This window comes from Aythya ferina (assembly GCF_964211825.1).
Source record: "Aythya ferina genome assembly, chromosome: 4".
NCBI classification, from domain to species: Eukaryota; Metazoa; Chordata; class Aves; order Anseriformes; family Anatidae; genus Aythya; species Aythya ferina.
Window position 1 is genome coordinate 223,227 of NC_140300.1, and position 21,794 is coordinate 245,020.

The 21,794-nt window shown below is 48.4% G+C and overlaps 3 long non-coding RNA genes across 7 annotated transcripts; all 3 read right to left on the reverse strand.

Moving 5' to 3' along the window:
* Window positions 1–449: 449 nt before the first annotated feature.
* LOC311435413 lies at window positions 450–3,749 on the reverse strand. Of its 3 annotated transcripts, none has more exons than XR_014692125.1 (4): window positions 3,716–3,749; window positions 2,052–2,092; window positions 1,728–1,781; window positions 450–1,627 (listed from the first exon to the last, which is right to left on the reverse strand). It is a non-coding gene; the product is annotated as an uncharacterized lncRNA (long non-coding RNA). The 3 variants fall into 3 exon arrangements; XR_014692126.1 differs by lacking the exon at window positions 3,716–3,749 and adding an exon at window positions 2,919–2,954; XR_014692127.1 differs by lacking the exon at window positions 3,716–3,749 and having other exon boundaries at window positions 2,052–2,245.
* Window positions 3,750–9,089: 5,340 nt separating this feature from the next.
* Window positions 9,090–16,189, reverse strand: LOC311435414. 3 transcript variants are annotated; one of them, XR_014692128.1, is made up of 9 exons: window positions 15,964–16,189; window positions 15,647–15,776; window positions 15,422–15,460; window positions 14,610–14,755; window positions 13,043–13,144; window positions 12,258–12,357; window positions 11,428–11,501; window positions 10,852–10,997; window positions 9,090–9,779 (listed from the first exon to the last, which is right to left on the reverse strand). It is a non-coding gene; the product is annotated as an uncharacterized lncRNA (long non-coding RNA). The 3 variants fall into 3 exon arrangements; XR_014692129.1 differs by lacking the exon at window positions 15,964–16,189 and having other exon boundaries at window positions 15,647–15,951; XR_014692130.1 differs by lacking the exons at window positions 15,422–15,460; window positions 15,647–15,776; window positions 15,964–16,189 and having other exon boundaries at window positions 14,610–14,893.
* A 72-nt stretch (window positions 16,190–16,261) lies between these two features.
* LOC311436750 lies at window positions 16,262–21,399 on the reverse strand. Its single transcript, XR_014693082.1, has 7 exons — window positions 21,359–21,399; window positions 19,691–19,731; window positions 19,367–19,420; window positions 17,385–17,497; window positions 17,214–17,263; window positions 16,735–16,828; window positions 16,262–16,625 (listed from the first exon to the last, which is right to left on the reverse strand). It is a non-coding gene; the product is annotated as an uncharacterized lncRNA (long non-coding RNA).
* Between the last annotated feature and the right edge of the window lie 395 nt (window positions 21,400–21,794).

The following is a 21,794-nucleotide window of genomic DNA, read 5'->3' on the forward strand; positions in this document are numbered from 1 at the left end:
CACACGCACATCTGACAAACACCACAGAGATGACTGTGCCTGCTGCCCTTCAGTACGTGCGCAGAGGCAGACCAGATGTCTTCGCCAACACAGTCCGGACAATGTATTAGCACACCCATGCACTGCCACGTTAGCTGTCATCACTAACTGCCAGGCAGGACAGCTCCAGACCAAACACATACACACACAGCCACGCCACAAACACTACAAACAAAACACACAACACAAGGCGCAAGAAAAAGTGACCCCCGGAGGGAAGCCCTATGGCAACAGCAAGTCACAACAGGTGCTCTGCACCAGACCCAAGGAGAGACTCAAATGTCACGACACGCGACTGGAAGACACTGCCAGAACTGGGGTGATGGAGGCCTAAAAAGCCTTCCTTCAAGACAAGAGACCAGAAGGATGGGGACTGAAAACCCCATATGATTCAAAGATCGAAGCCGAAATTCCTTTAAGCGGTATATTCTTTATTGCAGCGCTGGATGCACGGGGGGATCTCTCCACCTATCGTGCATACCCAAAGCAGAAAGCAGTCTTGAATTTATACAATCAATCTATCAATATTCTACCGGCGCCTATACATATTCATTGCCTACCCCCGCCTTCCCTCGCTTCTCATGCTAATTAGCCTTTTGGCACCTTGCGCCTGAGTAGAGCCTCCCAAGAACTGTGGGCAGGGGCCTTTGGGACGTGGGCAGGGGTCTTTGGGAGGAAGACCCCGAGTCTTCCTCACATTGTACTTTTCACCTTTGGTCAGGAATCCGCTGAGTTGGCATGTTTCTTAATCGCAAGAGCTGGCTGTTGCTAATTCTTCCCTTTGTTGTGTCTTTATAATGAATTCCAACGTCCAGTTTTGAGATTTATAGTCCTTACATTTGTTTCTCTGTCCGTCTGCCGCTTCCTTATCGTGAGTTCCGGTGTCTTGTTTCGAGATATACAGTCCTTGTCTGGGGACTGTCCTTGCCTCCCCAATACCTCCTTAATCACATAAGACGACGCTTAGGAAATCAATTCCCAAGCAAGAGCTCCTGATGCGGCCCAGATGACTTCCACAAGAGCGAGGATGGAAACAGATGCGATCTCAAACCGAATATGATGCACGAGACCTGAAACAGAACTGCACTTCAAGCAGCGACTGCAAGACAAGAAGTGCTCGGATCAGAGCCACGATGACAAAACAAGCACTGAGGCCCTTCAGCACCGCTACCAAGTCGCCTGTCTGGTCTGTCCAGTGTAAAAAGCTAGAAGGATATCAAGACCCGAGAAGCACAGAACAGACATTGCAGAAGCAACACTACAGGACAGACGAACAGAAGGAAACTGTCCTGCCTGGCGCACGCACTCACGCTACAAAATAATCCCGCTGCTTCTATTAGCCTGGTGACCCAGCCACAAGCAGCCTGAACGTGACCCAGCCTGAACCACCCTCGCAGCGGCACCAAGTATTTTCAGCCAGCTGGCTCCACGCTGCTCTGGCTCCCAGCTCCCATTAGCCACCCCAGATATGCAGATACCAGGTGCCCCCCAACTTAGCTCTCAGGTTGCTGCATGGTAAATTCCCTCCGCCTCAAGAAATACACAGGCACTGGTCGTCATCTTAGTCAATTGCCAGGCTCATCATCAGCTGCAAAAACAGAGTACCAGCATTCACTAGCATGCCGGTCATGATGCCCACCTTCTCCACAACGCTGACTACTGCTGATGCAACATACAACTATGCTCACCTGTTCCTCTCCAAATCCAAGCTCCAACAGTGCAACCAGTATCATCCACACCACCTGGGAAAACAAAGGGATTAAATGATCGTTGCGTTCACAACACATCACCCAATGGTGTGGTTTTTTTGGTGTTGTTGTTTTTGTTATTGTTGGTTTTTGTGTGTGTGTTTCCTGTATTTATTTATTTTTTAGTCTGCTTTAGCTCAACGGCATGCAGAGTGCAGACAAGAAAACTGGGGTGTTTCTAGAAGCAACAATCCCCACGCTTTTGCTGTAGCTTTGAATATTAAAAGGACAATACGACCCAGCAAGTAACTGGAACTTTCTTACCTGGAATTAGCTCAAACTTTTCTTCACATTGAAAGAAAAATCTAGGAGCAGAACAGATTATACACCAACAAAATTGAGTCCATTTCATCCCCAGAAAAAAAATCACATGCTCTCATCCCCTCCTGTACCTCAGCCGCTTGCCTACCCCACGTGGCACACGCTTCCATCTGTTCTCTTTACCCACTTATAGCACCTCTAAAAGGCAAACTGGAATTTTACTCTATTGGCTGTAGGAAAATAACTGCAGTGACAACCGCGCCCCAAACTGAGCCAGCAGCCCCTACTAAACATCCCTCTCCTAAGTGAATTCCAAGCACTTAAAATCCAGAAATCCATAGACTCCAGCCTGCCTAAACAACCCTGCAACGGACAGAAGGAAAAACAAAGCACTGTCCCCAAAAGAGCAGCCCAGGCAGAAGGAGCTCTCTGATGGCATGCCTGGGGCTCATAGAGCATTTAGCCCCGCCCAGCACCCAAACCCAATCACCTGGGAAAGGGGAGGGGCAAAGCACATGAAAGTAGGAAGAGAGCAAAAGGAGCAGCTGTGTTTTGTTTTGTTTTGTTTTCCTTTCCTTTCCTTTCCTTTGTTTTTTAAAATCTGTTTTATCTCAAAAACATTCAGAGAGCAGACAAGAGACCTGTGGTGTTTCTAGAAGCAAAAATCCCCTTTTGCTTTTGCTGCAGCTTTTAATGTTGAACTGATAACGGCACCAAGCAAGTAACTGAAACTTCTTCAACTGGAATTAGTTTAAACACGCTCACCGTCATCTGCAAACACAGAGAACCAGCATTCACTAGCCCTAACCCTAACCCCAACCCTCACCCTAAACTCTAACCCTAGCCCCAGCCCTAGTCCCTAAGCCCAACCCTGGTTCCCGAGAACTTCATTTCCAGGCATGCTCTGGGCGCTCAACATGGCCTCCCGGAGGTCCGGAGGCCCAGAACTACATTGCCCGGCATGCTCCGGGCACCCAACATGGCCTCCCGGAAGTTCGGAGTCCCAGAACTACATCTCCCGGCATGCTCCGGGCAGTCAACACGGCCTACCGGAAGCCTGGTGCCGGAAAACTACACCTACCAGAATTCCCTGGACAGCCAGCACGGCCAATCAGAGGCCGAGTTTTCGAGAACTACATTTAACAGCGCTCACTGTAACCCTAGCCCTTCCCGCCCTTACACAAAAAAGCCTCAAGCCCTATCCCTAAACATCCTCGAAACCCCTACGGACCTAACCCAAACTATTTACCACACTAAACCCCTGAAGTCCTATGCCTAAAACCCCTAACCCAATAAATTAAGACGCTCAAATCCCAAACCCGCAAAATTGAGATGCTCAAATCCCAAACCCCCTTCCAAAAAAGAAAAAGAAAAATCAAGAAAAAAAAAAAATCAAACAAAACAAAAACAACAAAAGGGGTAGATCTGGTGGCATCTGCCCTGTAACCCTGCAAAAATCACGAGGGACCTAGAACAACAAAGCAAACGCACAAAATAACATTGACATCCTATCCATAAATGTGCTATAACAATTAATCACCTCCAAAGAGCTTCAAGCAATAAATGCACATACTACTAGATCGGTTTCCTCTAAAAGATCGTACCAGACCCTGACCCACCAAAAGAACCCTGCATGTAGCTAACAGAAGCATCAACAAAGCACTGACCCCAAAGAGCAGCCCGGGCAGAAGGAGCTCTCTGATGGCATGCCTGGGGCTCCTATACCATTTGGCCCCGCCCAGCACCCAAACCCAATCACCTGGGAAAGAGGAGGGGGCAAACCACAAGAAAGAGAGCAGGAGCAGCAGCAGCTGTGTTCTTTTATTTATTTATTTATTTGTTTTTTTTTGTGCCTATCCCTAGTTTACAGCATGCAGAGTGCAGACAAAAGAACTGGGGTGTTTCTAGAAGCAAAATTTACCGTATTTATGCCTCAGCTTTGAACATAGAAAGGACAATACAACCAAGAAAGTAAATGAAATATTTTCCACGGGAATTAGCTCAAACGTTAGTGTTAGGTCAGAGGTTGGACTCAATGATCTTGAGGTCTCTTCCAACCTAGAAGATCTGTGATTCTGTGTGATTTACATATGAAGAAAAATCTAGGAGCGTAGGAAATTACACAGCAAAAAAAACAACGACGTAATAAGCAACGCGCATGCACGGCCCCGCGGCCGCCTGCAGTACTCGTTTCCCACCAGCAGGAGGCGGCAGAGGGCGCCCCCGGGCCCCACCGCGCATGCGCCCCCCTCGGCCGCCTGCAGTACTCGTTTTCCACCAGCAGGAGGCGGCAGAGGGCGCCCCCGGGCCTCACCGCGCATGCGCCCCCCTCGGCCGCCTGCAGTACTAGTTCTCCACCAGCAGGTGGCGGCAGAGGGCGCCCCCGGGGCCCCACCGCGCATGCGCGCCCCCCGGCCGCCTGCAATACCCGATTAAAACCAGCAGGTGGCGGCAGAGGGCGCCCGCGGGCGTCACCGCGCATGCGCGGCCCCCGGCCGCCTGCAGTACCCGATTAAAACCAGCAGGTGGCGGCAGAGGGCGCCCGCGGGAGTCACCGCGCATGCGCGCCCCTCGGCCGCCTGCAGTACCCGATTAAAACCAGCAGGTGGCGGCAGAGGGCGCCCGCGGGCGTCACTGCGCATGCGCGCCTCCCGGCCGCCTGCAGTACTCGCTTCCCACCAGCAGGTGGCGGTAGAGGGCGCACGCGGGCGTCACCGCGCATGCGCGCCCCCCGGCCGCCTGCAGTACCCCTTTCCCACCAGCAGGTGGCGGCAGAGGGCGCCCGCGGGTGCCAACGCGCATGCGCGTCCCCCGGCCGCCTGCAGTATTCGTTTTGCACCAACAGGTGGCGGCAGAGGGCGCCCGCGGGCGTCACCGCGCGTTGCGCGCCCCCCGGCCGCCTGCAGTACTTGCTTCCCACCAGCAGGTGGCGGCAGAGGGCGCCCGCGGGCGTCATGCGGCATTCGTGGCGCCCGGCAGCCTGCAGTACTCGCTTCCCACCAGCAGGTGGCGGCAGAGGGCGCCCCCCGGCTGCCTGCAGTACCCCTTCACCACCAGCAGGTGGCGGCAGGGGGCGCCACCGGACCCCACCGCGCATGCGCGCCCCCCGGACGCCTGCAGTACCCGAGTAACAGCAGCAGGTGGCGGCAGAGGGCGCCCGCCGGTGCCACCGCGCATGCGCGCCCCTCGGCCGTCTGCAGTACTCGTTTTCCACCAGCAGGTGGCGGCAGAGGGCGCCCGCGGGAGGCCTTGTCGGGCGGATCACAGCTCGCCTACTGTGCCATTCGGAGCTTGTGGCTGTATTTTTTCCAACGTATTTGCTACCCACACCCCGCGGGGCAGCTTGTCTTACAAAGAATTCTCTCTGTTAATATTCTCTTTAAGGCGGGCACGAAGCATCCACTGCTCTTCTAAGCAAGCAACCTTCCTTCTGTGCTCCCTTCGGGATGCAGGACTATGTGCACTCAGATTTATTCCACTCATTTTTCTTCCCCTTTTCATTGGCACAGTCTCCAAGGACGCCTGGCTTTCTTCTCACAGACTCGCGTCCGTTTCAGTGTAAGGCATCTTTTCCCTCCGCTGCTCTAATCCAAATTCAAATTATCCAGATAAAACAATAGCGAGGTAAGAGAGAACTGGCTGAGTTAAAGTCACCATCTTTCTGTAACTAATTTAGCAGACAGCTGTACCACATCAGAGGAGGAGGTTTAGATGCTAACCAGGTCAGGCACATCACGGTCAAGTGAGCGCCCCCGGAATCACTAAAGAAACTTAAGGAAGAATCTACTAGAAGAAAGCTGTCTCCTCTTACCACCACCTATTTAAAAGATAGTGTAGTACAGGCAGTTCTACGTGCATAAAACCACATACACACAGTATACCTGACCCAAGTAAATTCCCTCTGAGAAGTCCACCATTAAGCAAAAGAGGTGTATTGTGGTGACATACAGCTGCCGTGTAATGATCCTGAAGGGATGAATCGCCCTATGTATTCCAAGGTACTCCTGTGGTTCGTTTGTTTTTTTTTTCAAGTACGTTCAACGGTACAGATAAGTACGTTCCCGCTAAGAAAAGAGTTCAGAATTGTTTATAACGAGTTCGTTCCAAGTGTCACTTTCTCACTTAACGTAGTAATAAAGATACGCTGCTGCTTTTGGATTTTATTTCCTTCTTGAATCTCACTGGTGTAATTCCAATGGTCAAACAACCTCTTCCAGAAAGACCAGCCCACTGCTTCACAGGAGAAGGAAAAGATGTCTCACACACGCTGGCTAGTACTAAAAAGAGTAATAGGAAGAGAAGTTCAGGCCATCAATGTAAGTATGTTTCCCTGCCTCTTCTGCTGGCTGGTCAAGTGGAATCCTCAGGACAGCCCCAGTACCTTGTGAAGAGCTTCTTAACGCCAGCACAACTTCAACCTGTCTTTTAAAAGAAAGCTGTTAAAGGAGCAGGAGACTGTTTTTAAATGAGAACAACCGAAAATAAAATTATCTGAAGAGCCACTTACTACTGGCATATTACCGTTTAAAAGGAAAATATTAATTACGTGCAGGTGCTCCAGTCTTCGTTGCATTTTCTGTGATTCACAACATTACCTTTGAACAAAAGAGTAAGAGGAACGGAAGGGAGGATATTAACTCGGGTAACCAAGGATTTGGTAAGCTGGAACTTGGTGTCTTTAACACTTTAGCCTTGGAGCAAAAATGTACACCCTGTACAGGCTGAGCTGACTGATGAGGCAGGTGCTCCAGGGTACGTGCTACCGGGAGGTAAGTAACAAACACATTCCGCAGCTATTACCAGAAGTGGGGTTTCAGGATATGCAGACTGGTTTCACAAAAAATATTAGCGGTCTGTTGGTGACAGACAATTGGAGGAATTCAGCGCTGCCCATTACAGACTCCTCAGATCAGCACTTAACGAGAATTAATAAAACGGTTTATTTTTTTTTTTAATATATATATATATATATATATATACACACACACACATATACACACACACACACACACACCCACCTATGTTCAAAAAAATGCATACAGTTAAAATATCAAATTAGTGATCCGGTAACAACACTGTTCAAAACCAATCTCTTTTGTATGAACATTAAAATAAATGCACACTTTTAAAAGCATTTCTTTTTAGTGCTTCCAAAGCACAGCGTGTGCCAAGGCAAGGCCACCTGAAGAATCTCCGTCCTCCTCACGGGATGAAAGAGAACTGAAGTCAGGGACCTGGGAAGCCTCAGGTGCGCTTTCATAATGTCCGCAGATAAAAACAGAAGAGAGTCTGAGGTAGATTGTTTAGTAACCACCAAGTGGTAACAGTCACAGGGCTGTCTTTAGCTTTCATTAACACAACAGCAGTTTCTTTACTCTCGATCTACGCTGAATCTCAAGTTTAAAGGCATGGCTAGCAGTTCTCGGGAACAAGGCCCTCGTCTCTGTGCTGGCAACATGCAATATTACCAGTGCAGGTGTTTCTGGGAGTTTTGTTTGGTTGGTTGGTTTTTTATTGGGGGGGGGGGGGGGGGGGACACACAACAGATGGGATCTCTCCACAATGCAGACACTGTGTGCATTTGACAGTGCCCCATTTTAGTGCGATCCACTGCCTATTGCACGTAAAACGGCTAATGACAGTATTCAAGTGAGTAAATTCTCACCACCTGCAGGAGGGGCAGCAATGGTTATTTTTTTCAGCCTGTTGAGCAAAGAGCACCCTCCACAGGAAAAAAGCCACACCTTTCATAGCACGTCCCTAAGGTTACAGCCCAGCTTCTGCCGATAGAGGTTCGTAAAGTTAAAGCTCTGCTGCTTCTTCTCGGACTCTGACAGTAAGATCACTTGACCGCCAGGATGGCGAGGGCAACAGCTACGTCCTCTTCCACTCTTCTGCGGCACAGCAAACTCATTCCCGGTCCGTATTCCTCTGGCTGGTACACTATTATCTACCGTTCACCTGATTAACTCTGTTGGGTAGGCTGTTGAACTCTAGCTCCTCTAGCGTTCTCTCTAAGTGCTGTATTAAGACACGATTTTTAAACCTAGGGAAGTAATTTCATTTCTTCTTCCAAAAACAGCAGTTAAATAACTCAGTATTATTTGGCCACGACAAACAGTATTAGCGGAGGCTCTCTGTTTCCAGCATGGAAGAGCTTCCCTCATTTCTGACATCAGAATGGCAAATTTAATTTGATACAGCCATCTTTCCCCAACCCACGCAAATTCTGGGTCTTTCTTCCATAACCACCCGTATCTTTCTATTTCACACTTCAGCTCTAGGTAACGACCATTTACTTCAGAAAATACAACGGCAGTTTGACCGCTGAAACTGTAATAATTTAAGTATGTCAAAACAAAACACTTGTTTTGGAAAAGACTGAGATTTGCTATCATGAACAACGTTAGCGTTTAACTCCGAATCATTCGTATCTATACAAACCTTGCTCCTTCCCTTATAGCAAATTCAATGAAATACTTCTGAGTTTCCATCCGTCCTTGTACGTACCTCCTCAAGAAGAGAGAAGATTTTTTTCACGATCTTAAAGAAGAGATCCAAACAGATATTAGAAACAGATCTTGTAAATGCATTTTCAGTAAATCTCAACAGCCAAAGGAAAAACAACAAAGCCTAGAGTTTCCCATTTCTGCATACAGTAATGCACGTAAGAAAAAAAAGCCAGCATACCAATAATTTGAAGTGATATCGATTAGCTGATATTCAAATGTAACGCTGAATTTTGTTCTCTTAAAAGAGCAGTATCTAGAAACACCTGCCCTTGGAAAATGCAGACTAGGTTTAATCAGCAGAGAAGCCTTGTATCTCCACGAACACGCTGCCATGATCAGCAGTTAATAGAAACAAAGGGATACCGAGCCATGTTTCAACCTAGAGCTGTCATTTTTGAAAGCAGAGGTTTAAGATAACTACTCTTTACAAGAGGACCGATCTATGTGGAGCATGAGCACGATTGTCTCGTATAAAGTTTAACAAAAAAAAAAAAAAAGTAGCGCAAAAGAATGAACCGGACACCTTAGATGTGAAACAACAGTATTTTTTCATTGGTTTCTGTGTTTTCTTCTCTGAACCAACTATGAAAACACGAATGGTGCTGTGACTAAGCCTGCTTAAGAGTGCTGCAGTAAGGACGGTGAGGATATAAAGTTGGACTGTGAATACATGTACTTACTTTCTTGTTCTTCCACTACTTGTACACGAGTAATCAAAAATCATTCCAAATCTGAGGTTTTATTTTCAAAATAGATCCTCATTTCAAGAAAAAGTCTGCTGTACCCCTAGCCTATTTTTAATACACTAATAAAGAACTTACTTCTTCCACGTTTGCTAACCTCTTTCACCACTCTGATTTTAATACCAGCATCGCTTCCCTCCAACATTGTAGGTGTTATTTTAAATCAATTTGGCACAGATTCAGAAGTAGACTCCATCACTCGTTTTTGGTCATCTCCAGCCACGCTGTAATTTAGAGGCCCTCGAACAAGTGCATTGGTACCAGGTTTACGATCCAAGCCATCTTTGCATCATTTAAGCAATTGAACTCATCATGTAGAGAGTCTAAGTCACCAGGTGACATTTCATCCTCTCCCTTAACAGCTGGAACCGAAGAAGCCATTTGCACAGACAAGCCATCAATTTGCTCTTCCAGCAACTGACAGTTTTCTGCTTTCTTCTCTCCATTACCATCTTGGACAGTACTGATACCAGTGTCTGAAAATTAAGAAGGAGCTTAGTAGTGCATATAACTGCAGGATCAAAAAACACAGAAGGACGTTATTCTGCATCCCTTCTTGTTGAAAGTACTGTGGAGAGAGTTACTCAGCACTGTCAGATCACTTCAGTAGTTTTATTCACCCTTTGACGCAACCACAGGAATACCTCCTTTTGGGCTGCTACCGTCTCATATGACTGTCGTGAAGTTATTTGCTGTATTCCCATTTCAGTGACTAAAGCAAACTAAAGTTTCCCCTCCTTCCCCCAGTTCCAGCAAATTTTTCTTTCGACTCTGCTGCAACAGGTGGGTAAATTACTATTTGTGAGAAATTTAAAATTTTTTTTTTTTTTTTTTACACACTTTCCTTCCCCACTTCTCCCTTCCCCACTATAGAATACACAAATGAGAATTAAAAGCTGAAATGAAATCCTTGCTACCGCCAAACCATCGTGGTGAAAGGTTTCAGCACTTTTTAGAAACAGTTCCAAATTATTGCTCATTCAGGACTTCGTTACCTATAGCAACAGCCTGTTTGTCTAAGCCGACCAAAGAAATTCAGTCCCAATTAACTCTAAAACTTACGTGTCCTTTTGAATTAACACAGAAAGCACGGAGACCTTTTTTTTTTTTTCCTGCACACTATGTCCATTTATGACCACACAAGTTCCTGTACTACAACAACTCCAACACACCTTTATTTGTTGGCATGCCTTTGAGGTTCAGATATGGTGACGGAGATCCAGCAGCACAGGGTGGCCCTTTCCCACCAACATGGTTTGTCACAACAGTGACTGTGGCCGTCGCAATAGCGGCGACGTGCTACGCCTTCTCTCTTTAGTGATGCTGGAGTATTGGGCTCTCCAGGACGCTTGATCTTATTCTGAGGCCCAGCAACAAATTTATCTGCTTCATCTATCATCGTACCCTGAAAAGACTTTTTTTTTTTTTTTTTTTTAATATAAGTAAAAAACAATTGCTTCGTCAATTCACTACCAGAGTATTTGCCTCCGTGTTACAATTCAGTTACTTTTCAAATAATGATACAGCAGATAGCAAGACTTCTCCTACCTTCTCATCCTGTTTGAACAGACTGCCAAGTGTATGAAGAAGCCTTTTTGGTTGATCTGGATCAATCTCCCGAAGGGGTGAAGGCATCATTTTCAACTACTCCTGATGATTTCCCCTTTGAGCAACAGGAACGCCGTGAAGGCAGTCTGCAGCAGAACAAGGTATCTAAATTTAGTCTACCTTAAGACTAAGGAAATACAAGCCTCGCATGCTTCCATTTCCAGTGTTAGCATTTAAGATCTAGAAATCACTATTTCCTCCCTCTACAAAACAAAGGAAAAGCAAAAGGCAAATAAAGCCCCTCTTTCCTTTCACCATCACTATAAGAACATCTACTGCATCCTGTTGCACAGGAAAGCTCACCCATGAAACTGAATTTTCAAATTCCAAGCACGCACAACATGTTTTGTGACAGAAGGCAGAAATTTCATTCTTTTCCTTCGGAATCTAGGGAAGGACGACTGACCCAAGAAACGATGCAAAGTCTACTTCCTCTCCCACACCGAGGACAGAAACACTACTTAGGTGAATTAAATAGCTGTACCAGAATATTAATAAATAATTGTGTCCATTTACCTTCATCCTGCCCCACGATATCCCTGTGTGTTTTCAGAAGATTGGTTCTCATTCCGGTTAGCTGATCTAGAAGACTGTGACAAGACATATCATATGCATTTCTGAATGCCCGTGGCTTCAAATCCTAGTTTTATAATAAAACAAGTAACTTTCAGTTAACCCGCGAGTTCTCACGCACAAAGAAATTGCTCTGTGGGCTGTACTACCGTTAACTACTAAAAAACAAAACAAAACAAAAAAAAATTCCAAAACAACTTCAGACATTCTGAACGTATTCTGAAACAACTTTCTTTCCATCTCTCCGGAAAGAGCTTTCCTCCTATCTGTGACAAAGGAAAAAAAAAAAAAAAAAAGTTGTGATCGCGGGAGTCGTTACACAAAGCCACACTCTGTGAATTCACTACTACAGTTAAGATCATTTTTAGTCAAAAATACCTCGGCAGCAATGCTATCACTGCAAACATAGCGTTGCCAAAAAAAAAAAAAAAAAAGAAATTCAACTCAAGATATAGGAGAGGGCGAGCTAAAAGCACAAATAACATGACCGATGGAGGCTGCAACAACCACCTGGTAGATGGTTGTCCACAGCCCTCGGATTGCACGGTCGTCTTTCCTGACAAACGAATACTGAAAAAGAAATACTGAATACTTTTCAGAATACTGAAAAGAACAGAAAAGATACACCGTGTGTCCGCAAAAGCCTTCGGGGAGACTACTGAAAGGAAAACCAAACCAAAAAACTAGGAACAGCAAGTGGCGTATACGTCAGTTTTGTTAACAGAGCACCACTAATGTACCAGGAATTTCCACATTCTTCGCCCCTCCTCTACCTTGAAAATGTCACCCAATTCTGTCAGTGTCTTCACCATCAGCATTTATTTATTTATTTCGTTTTTCACGTGGACATCCGAGGAAAACATTTCGAGTACCCTGTCATCGAGGAAGAAGAGGAGAGGGGGGGGAAAAAAAAAAAAAAAAAAAAAGAGAGATGAGGGGGGAAGAAGCACTGCCATTCCTTTCCTCGGTAATGCGAGCAAAAAGCTCACGCGCTCAGCAACAACGTGCTTTGAAAGATAAAACACAGAAGAAACTGCACGTTATTTAGTCTCAGCTACAGAGTCACGTGTATTTGTACCTGCTCATTTATTCATCTGCCAGTGTATTTTAGTACAAACGCTACAGAACATAGAAACCGCAAGGTTACTACTACCTTTTGTGACCGACGCGATCTTTGGCAGGAACAGCTATCGAAAAAGAACCAACAAAATCCCCTTCGTCGACAGCCATCCGAACCTTTATCGTCTAACAGCAGTCCTACAAACATCCCCTGGGATGCTCAACTCCTGAAACTTTCTGTTCAACTTGAGGCAGAACAAGCCCTTACCCTGGGCACCTTCACCCAGCTCTCCACTGCTAGCAGAGTAGCACCCTGATACTGTCCAGGACGCGCTGCAGCAGCCTACTCGCTTACGCGTATTTACTGCAGCCTGGTTCGAGACGCGCACAGAGGGACCCACGAAAAATCCACCCTTTCCTTCAGAGAAGTAAATACATACATACATACGGACGACACGGTAAGGAAGAAAAGCTGAACACACAGCATGCGGTCCTTTACCGTGGGGCAGATCCAGCATCAGCACAAGGAGCTTTGGGGCACGTGAGCGATCATCTACACCGGCCATCGCGACAAGCCAAACTCACGCACACGAGCCTCGACCTAAAAACACAGAACACATTAAGTTCCTTTATAGCTTATGGAAGTAACAACCAGCATCTTAGATGCAGTTGGATAGTTGGATTGCATCAGCTTAGGGACTGCCTCCTTCAAAACGCACAGGGGGGTGGGGAAACCAGTCTTGGAAACCTGTTGCCTAACAGGAAGGAGACTGTTGTCTTCTCCTCCATAGGTGACGTTCTTCCAAGCATCGTCCTGCTCCTGGATTTTACCAGCCGCGACGGGATGGTCCTACCGGCGTGAGTCGGGAACGCTTCCCACGGGGTTTCTGTGACACTGAAGTAAGTTTTCCGCAGGTACAAGTAACGCAGCACGAGACGGCAAGGAAGCTAAGGCACCGTCTGCAGCACAGCACGTGTGCGATATTGGGCCTGAGGGGACCAGTCAAAGCCTGCAGTAATCGCTGAACAGGTGGGCAAGCAGGGAGCCCTACGGGAAACAAAGCTCACGTTCTGCAAAGCTCTTTTCCCGTCAAGAAGACGGCCTTTTCTATTCAGCGCATTTACTGAACTTTAGGCTACTTCCCATTCGCTTTGGCAAGTTAGCCTTTGCGTAAGCCAAGAGGTTTTAAACTGCCAAGCACCACTGATGGTTCTTGTTCTCCAACAACAGGGAATTTCAATCAGGGCACTCGTTAACAGGAAAGCCTGGCTCTGTTTCACACAAATCACGTACCTAAACCACGGAGACAGGAGTCTGCAGGAAGAACTCTTTAAAAGGTGAACTTAAAGAGAAGGATACTACTCATTTTTCCACAACTTCTGCAAGGACTGCGGCAAAAAAAGGCTGAACCAGGGACGTCTCTATCATCATCCCCTCTAGAATTCAGCAACTCCATACAGTTATGGGGCAAATACCACAGCTGCAGCGCAAGACAAACAAAGACCTCGAAGGTCACGTTTCTGCCTGCGTACCGAGTTCCGCTGGGAAGACCCCCCACCTCTGGAAAGACCCCCAGCCGCTCAACTCCCAAGCAACGTTGCCACGGCCAGTGCTTACGCAGAGTTTTGCTCTCTCTCGCTGCTCAGTACAGGCCCAAGGCCTCCTTTATTGCACACAGTTCAAGCAAAACTCTTGGGACATAACCAAGAGACAGACAGACAGACAGACAGAAATTGCCTCTCACGTCTGTCCTCACTGACCGCAACCAGCGTCCTGGAAAGCCCCGCAAGCACCGGTCTATTCCTAGGACAACTCCGAAAGCTGAGGCGGGACAAAGTTTAGCCTCTCGTACCAAAGACTGAGCAACAGACAGAGCCTGACAGGCCAGTTCATTCTAGGTCTAAGAGGCTACTACGACTCGGCAGGCACTACGTGCCTTCCTTCCCTTTGCGCTTCCCAGCGCCGAGCAGCTCGCGCTTCCGCAAATTCAATGAAGCCTTGGAGCCGGGGCTGCAGGAAGCTTACGAGCACGCCTTGATTCCACCCCGAGGTCGCTGCGACTTACCTGGGCAGTCGGGACGGACGGGCTGCTCTCTCTCCTGAGAACCCTGCGACCGCAGCACGCCAGCTGCGGCTTTCCTCGCTTTACCCGGTGCCCCACCTTCGCTCGGCAACAAACCCCGCAGGGGTCCTAGCGGCGGGGAGCTGCTTCTGCCCCGGTGAACCGCAGCACAAGGAGAGAGCCGGCTGTCAGGACGCAGGGAGAGGAAAGCCTCCGAGGCGCGGCGCGGCGCAGCCCAACGATCAAGCGCAGCGAGGACCCGCGCCCGGCCTCAACACCCCCCGCCCCTCCCGGCCCGACGCTCCGAGGAGGCACCCCCGGAGGCTCTCGCTCGCCTCACCGCCGGCAACCGCGCTCGCCGCCAGCGGCAACCTGCGCCTCCCGGCGCGCACGGCCCGGCCCCGGCCCGGCCGCGCAGCCCGGAGCCCACGTGGCCGCCCGGCAGCGCAGAACTACAGCTCCCAGCATGCCTCGGGACGGAGCACTCCAGCCAATCCAGAGGGGCGTCGGCCACGCGCACGCAACGGCACCTCCTCCTGCTGCCCTCTCTGCCCCCCCCCGCCGCCGCAGCCGCCCCCCTCTCCCCTGTCCCCTCTCCCCCAGCCCCCCGAAGCCGCCCCAGCTCCTCTCGTGCTCCGAGCATCTCCAGCATTTCAGGAACTGGAACCCTGGAACCGCTGACGTCTGGCACGTGTCAGAAACGTGGCAGGAGACGTACTCTGCTGTCGCAAGGCACTTGCAAAGCCGGCCCGACAGCTGAAGCAGACTCACACAGTCCACCGAGCAACTCGGGGCCCCCACTGCTGTCCACTCACCCTCATGCTTCGTTCAAGCTTCCATGCCTACGCCCTGAGCTACAAGAAACAAAGAGAGAAGGTCACATCCACAATGGATACGCAAACAGTGCGGCACATGCAGAGGACTCAAACACAGAGACCGGAGCCAGACAAATAAAACAAACAAACAAACAAACTGAAGTCCACAAATGCCACAAGGCCGTGAATGCATAGCAGCCCCGGCAGGGGTAATGACAGACATACCCTTTGCAGATGAAAAAGGTGACCCTGCTCAGTCTCTTGGTAATACTGCACCAACACGGTCAAGCCTCTTGTAGCATGTCATCAAGCTGGTTTTAGTCCTCTGGAGAGTTACACAAGTGGGTTGATTCATCTAGAGATTAAAATACAGATCAAACACAGGAGCGTATCCCACCATCCCAAAAAAAAAGTGAGCCAGCAACCTCTGCTACATATCCCTCTATGAAGTGAATTCCAAGCCCTTAGAATTCCAGAAATCCATAGACTCCAGCCTGCCTAGAGAACCCGGCAACTGACTGAAGGAAAAACAAAGCACTTACCCCCAAAGAGCAGCCCAGGCAGAAGGAGCTCTCTGACGGCATACTTGGGGCTCATATACCTTTTGGTCCCACCCAGCACCCAAACCCAATCACCTGGGAAAGGGGAGGGGCAAAGCACATGAAAGTAGAAAGAGGAGGAGCAGCAGCTGTGGTTTATTTACTTATTTATAAGACTTAGCTCAACAGCATGCAGAGGGCAGACAGGAGAACTGGGGTGTTTCTAGAAGCAACAATCCCCATGCTTTCGCTGCAGCTTTGAATATTGAAAGGACAACACAACCAAGCAAGTAACTGAAGCTTTTTCAGCTCGAATTAGCTCAAACTTTTATTTACGCAGAAAGAACAATCTAGGAGCAGAACAGATTATACGCCAACAAAATCAATTCCGTTCCACTCGCAGCAAAAATCACTTACTTCAGCAGGCTATCTGAGAACCAAAAGGCTATGCTGATGGGTCAAAACACACTACAGGACACTGGGGCCGGGCCCTCCGCTGCACCCACTTAAAACCCATCCCTACACTCACCAAGGTGCAACCCCAACCCGAACACAGACGCAGCATTTCAGCCTCAACACAGTTTCCAGAACTGCTGGAAAGCAAGCTTCATCCTCAGCGAGGCGTGCTCAGGCTGCACAGGAGGGGGCTTCGGGCACCTCTTTGCCTACCGAAGAAGACCGCCATCAGCACCTGCTTTGTTCCGATCCTAAAGGCTAACATCACAGCCCACGTCGCCTGGGACACCTGATAAACAGAAGAGAAAGCAGCCATACCGTTTTCAAGCCGTCCCTGCACGTGTCGCTCCTCGATGATCTGCAACCTCTTCTCAAATCCTCAACCGCTTCTGTGGAGAGCCTGCCATGGCACCTGCAAAGCAAGACCCTTCGCAGTCACCTCGTGCTACTTGGCAGTTCTGCTCCAATCCAGCTCACAAACAGCCCGCCCTTCCCGTGCTGCTCTTCAGAGTGCAGCTTGGCCCCTCTGAGCCTGTGCGACACACCTGTGAAACAAAAAGAAAAGCATAGGCTGAAGCAGCATCCAAAGCCACAGCACAGCTGGGACAGTTACTCTCATCTGCTCCCTAACCTCTGCTCCCTCACCTGCCCTCGAGGCAGATGCTTCCATCTGCTCTCTTAGGCCAGCTACAACACCCCTGAAATATCAACAGGATTTTTACTGTACTTTGTGCAGTTAAGTAACTGCAGTGACAACTGCACCCCTAAAGTACCTGCTACATCTGTTCATCGCTCACCTTGCCAAAAGCAGCTCCGGTCAAGTCCCGCGTTGTACACTGTGTTTCAGCTTTAACAAATGAAAACGGTCACAAGATAATCATTCAGCTGCCAGCATTAGCACCCATCCCTCAACAACACAAAGGGACCCCGTTTACAATATTATCATTTCGAAACAGCAGCCCCCATACCTCAGCACACCTCAGAAGTAGACCAAGCCAGTCACCGAGCTGCCTACGGAGCGCTGAACAGTTCCGGAAGGAGCTCTTTCCTGTGACAGGTTCCTCCAAAGGTTTACACTCTACTGGGGACAGGAGAGAAATAAAAATAAAAGTTTCAAAAACCCCTTATCTGTAAGCTTTCAAGATTCCACAGACCTCCTCCTCAAGCACACCGTTCAAGCACTATGCGAGCAGCTGCTCACAAGCAGCTCAACTCTTCCCCCCCACACGCACATCTGACAAACACCACAGAGATGACTGTGCCTGCTGCCCTTCAGTACGTGCGCAGAGGCAGACCAGATGTCTTCGCCAACACAGTCCGGACAATGTATTAGCACACCCATGCACTGCCACGTTAGCTGTCATCACTAACTGCCAGGCAGGACAGCTCCAGACCAAACACATACACACACAGCCACGCCACAAACACTACAAACAAAACACACAACACAAGGCGCAAGAAAAAGTGACCCCCGGAGGGAAGCCCTATGGCAACAGCAAGTCACAACAGGTGCTCTGCACCAGACCCAAGGAGAGACTCAAATGTCACGACACGCGACTGGAAGACACTGCCAGAACTGGGGTGATGGAGGCCTAAAAAGCCTTCCTTCAAGACAAGAGACCAGAAGGATGGGGACTGAAAACCCCATATGATTCAAAGATCGAAGCCGAAATTCCTTTAAGCGGTATATTCTTTATTGCAGCGCTGGATGCACGGGGGGATCTCTCCACCTATCGTGCATACCCAAAGCAGAAAGCAGTCTTGAATTTATACAATCAATCTATCAATATTCTACCGGCGCCTATACATATTCATTGCCTACCCCCGCCTTCCCTCGCTTCTCATGCTAATTAGCCTTTTGGCACCTTGCGCCTGAGTAGAGCCTCCCAAGAACTGTGGGCAGGGGCCTTTGGGACGTGGGCAGGGGTCTTTGGGAGGAAGACCCCGAGTCTTCCTCACATTGTACTTTTCACCTTTGGTCAGGAATCCGCTGAGTTGGCATGTTTCTTAATCGCAAGAGCTGGCTGTTGCTAATTCTTCCCTTTGTTGTGTCTTTATAATGAATTCCAACATCCAGTTTTGAGATTTATAGTCCTTACATTTGTTTCTCTGTCCGCCTGCCGCTTCCTTATCGTGAGTTCCGGTGTCTTGTTTCGAGATATACAGTCCTTGTCTGGGGACTGTCCTTGCCTCCCCAATACCTCCTTAATCACATAAGACGACGCTTAGGAAATCAATTCCCAAGCAAGAGCTCCTGATGCGGCCCAGATGACTTCCACAAGAGCGAGGATGGAAACAGATGCGATCTCAAACCGAATATGACGCACGAGACCTGAAACAGAACTGCACTTCAAGCAGCGACTGCAAGACAAGAAGCGCTCGGATCAGAGCCACGATGACAAAACAAGCACTGAGGCCCTTCAGCACCGCTACCAAGTCGCCTGTCTGGTCAGTCCAGTGTAAAAAGCTAGAAGGATATCAAGACCCGAGAAGCACAGAACAGACATTGCAGAAGCAACACTACAGGACAGACGAACAGAAGGAAACTGTCCTGCCTGGCGCACGCACTCACGCTACAAAATAATCCCGCTGCTTCTATTAGCCTGGTGACCCAGCCACAAGCAGCCTGAACGTGACCCAGCCTGAACCACCCTCGCAGCGGCACCAAGTATTTTCAGCCAGCTGGCTCCACGCTGCTCTGGCTCCCAGCTCCCATTAGCCACCCCAGATATGCAGATACCAGGTGCCCCCCAACTTAGCTCTCAGGTTGCTGCATGGTAAATTCCCTCCGCCTCAAGAAATACACAGGCACTGGTCGTCATCTTAGTCAATTGCCAGGCTCATCATCAGCTGCAAAAACAGAGTACCAGCATTCACTAGCATGCCGGTCATGATGCCCACCTTCTCCACAACGCTGACTACTGCTGATGCAACATACAACTATGCTCACCTGTTCCTCTCCAAATCCAAGCTCCAACAGTGCAACCAGTATCATCCACACCACCTGGGAAAACAAAGGGATTAAATGATCGTTGCGTTCACAACACATCACCCAATGGTGTGGTTTTTTTGGTGTTGTTGTTTTTGTTATTGTTGGTTTTTGTGTGTGTGTTTCCTGTATTTATTTATTTTTTAGTCTGCTTTAGCTCAACGGCATGCAGAGTGCAGACAAGAAAACTGGGGTGTTTCTAGAAGCAACAATCCCCACGCTTTTGCTGTAGCTTTGAATATTAAAAGGACAATACGACCCAGCAAGTAACTGGAACTTTCTTACCTGGAATTAGCTCAAACTTTTCTTCACATTGAAAGAAAAATCTAGGAGCAGAACAGATTATACACCAACAAAATTGAGTCCATTTCATCCCCAGAAAAAAAATCACATGCTCTCATCCCCTCCTGTACCTCAGCCGCTTGCCTACCCCACGTGGCACACGCTTCCATCTGTTCTCTTTACCCACTTATAGCACCTCTAAAAGGCAAACTGGAATTTTACTCTATTGGCTGTAGGAAAATAACTGCAGTGACAACCGCGCCCCAAACTGAGCCAGCAGCCCCTACTAAACATCCCTCTCCTAAGTGAATTCCAAGCACTTAAAATCCAGAAATCCATAGACTCCAGCCTGCCTAAACAACCCTGCAACGGACAGAAGGAAAAACAAAGCACTGTCCCCAAAAGAGCAGCCCAGGCAGAAGGAGCTCTCTGATGGCATGCCTGGGGCTCATAGAGCATTTAGCCCCGCCCAGCACCCAAACCCAATCACCTGGGAAAGGGGAGGGGCAAAGCACATGAAAGTAGGAAGAGAGCAAAAGGAGCAGCTGTGTTTTGTTTTGTTTTGTTTTCCTTTCCTTTCCTTTCCTTTCCTTTGTTTTTTAAAATCTGTTTTATCTCAAAAACATTCAGAGAGCAGACAAGAGACCTGTGGTGTTTCTAGAAGCAAAAATCCCCTTTTGCTTTTGCTGCAGCTTTTAATGTTGAACTGATAACGGCACCAAGCAAGTAACTGAAACTTCTTCAACTGGAATTAGTTTAAACACGCTCACCGTCATCTGCAAACACAGAGAACCAGCATTCACTAGCCCTAACCCTAACCCCAACCCTCACCCTAAACTCTAACCCTAGCCCCAGCCCTAGTCCCTAAGCCCAACCCTGGTTCCCGAGAACTTCATTTCCAGGCATGCTCTGGGCGCTCAACATGGCCTCCCGGAGGTCCGGAGGCCCAGAACTACATTGCCCGGCATGCTCCGGGCACCCAACATGGCCTCCCGGAAGTTCGGAGTCCCAGAACTACATCTCCCGGCATGCTCCGGGCAGTCAACACGGCCTACCGGAAGCCTGGTGCCGGAAAACTACACCTACCAGAATTCCCTGGACAGCCAGCACGGCCAATCAGAGGCCGAGTTTTCGAGAACTACATTTAACAGCGCTCACTGTAACCCTAGCCCTTCCCGCCCTTACACAAAAAAGCCTCAAGCCCTATCCCTAAACATCCTCGAAACCCCTACGGACCTAACCCAAACTATTTACCACACTAAACCCCTGAAGTCCTATGCCTAAAACCCCTAACCCAATAAATTAAGACGCTCAAATCCCAAACCCGCAAAATTGAGATGCTCAAATCCCAAACCCCCTTCCAAAAAAGAAAAAGAAAAATCAAGAAAAAAAAAAATCAAACAAAACAAAAACAACAAAAGGGGTAGATCTGGTGGCATCTGCCCTGTAACCCTGCAAAAATCACGAGGGACCTAGAACAACAAAGCAAACGCACAAAATAACATTGACATCCTATCCATAAATGTGCTATAACAATTAATCACCTCCAAAGAGCTTCAAGCAATAAATGCACATACTACTAGATCGGTTTCCTCTAAAAGATCGTACCAGACCCTGACCCACCAAAAGAACCCTGCATGTAGCTAACAGAAGCATCAACAAAGCACTGACCCCAAAGAGCAGCCCGGGCAGAAGGAGCTCTCTGATGGCATGCCTGGGGCTCCTATACCATTTGGCCCCGCCCAGCACCCAAACCCAATCACCTGGGAAAGAGGAGGGGGCAAACCACAAGAAAGAGAGCAGGAGCAGCAGCAGCTGTGTTCTTTTATTTATTTATTTATTTGTTTTTTTTTGTGCCTATCCCTAGTTTACAGCATGCAGAGTGCAGACAAAAGAACTGGGGTGTTTCTAGAAGCAAAATTTACCGTATTTATGCCTCAGCTTTGAACATAGAAAGGACAATACAACCAAGAAAGTAAATGAAATATTTTCCACGGGAATTAGCTCAAACGTTAGTGTTAGGTCAGAGGTTGGACTCAATGATCTTGAGGTCTCTTCCAACCTAGAAGATCTGTGATTCTGTGTGATTTACATATGAAGAAAAATC